Genomic DNA, 853 nt, shown 5'->3' with positions numbered 1-853 from the left:
CTGATGTACTGGATTACTTCCAACTGGTCCCGGCAACACGCTTCCAGTCTGGACCATCTGAAACAACAGAAAATCAATTGATAGTGACAAGATCTATTTAAATCAGAAATACTGTATACTTTTTATATTAAACCGTTCCTATCATTTAAATAAATGCTTTGCGGTCTGCAGCCACATGAATGGGTTTGCCTATTATACATCACTTTTCCAAGTGATGAACTAAAAACTTTGACTCACACATCTTCAAGCATGACAAACCTTGAGCGTTCCTTTTCAAAGCAGAATTATTTCATAATGAAAAGTTGACGATTGTTTGCCCTCCTGCAATGATCCGAGACGGGAAGGTGGCTATTCATGGTCCATAATCCTCGTTTATATACAATGGCTTAAGAAAGTTTACCCCCCCTGTGCTAAGCTCAATAAAAAAACATATTTTTGAAATTAATCGTAATCAATCAAACTTTATTCTCTTTATTAAACTTTATTTGAATGTCTCTTGTAATGAACATATGACCTTTAAGGACACCAATTGTCTTTGTGAATGAATAAAGTATTGTAAATAAATACATGTTCTTCCTTAAAATACAGGGGCATTAATATTTTAACATGGGGGGGTTTTATCCTTATGCCCCCTGTGTTTTAACATAGGGGGGTGTATACTTATGCCCCCTGTATTTTAACATAGGGGGGTGTATCCTAATGCCCCTGTATTTTAACATAGGGGGGTGTATACTCATGCCCGCTGTATTTTAACATGGGGGGGTGTATACTTATACCCCTGTATTTTAACATAGGGGGTGTATACCTATGCCCCTGTATTTTAACATAGGGGGGTGTATACTTATGCCCCCTG

Source organism: Etheostoma cragini, chromosome 10, assembly GCF_013103735.1.
Source record: "Etheostoma cragini isolate CJK2018 chromosome 10, CSU_Ecrag_1.0, whole genome shotgun sequence".
Classification (NCBI taxonomy): Eukaryota; Metazoa; Chordata; class Actinopteri; order Perciformes; family Percidae; genus Etheostoma; species Etheostoma cragini.
This window is presented reverse-complemented; position numbering follows the sequence as displayed.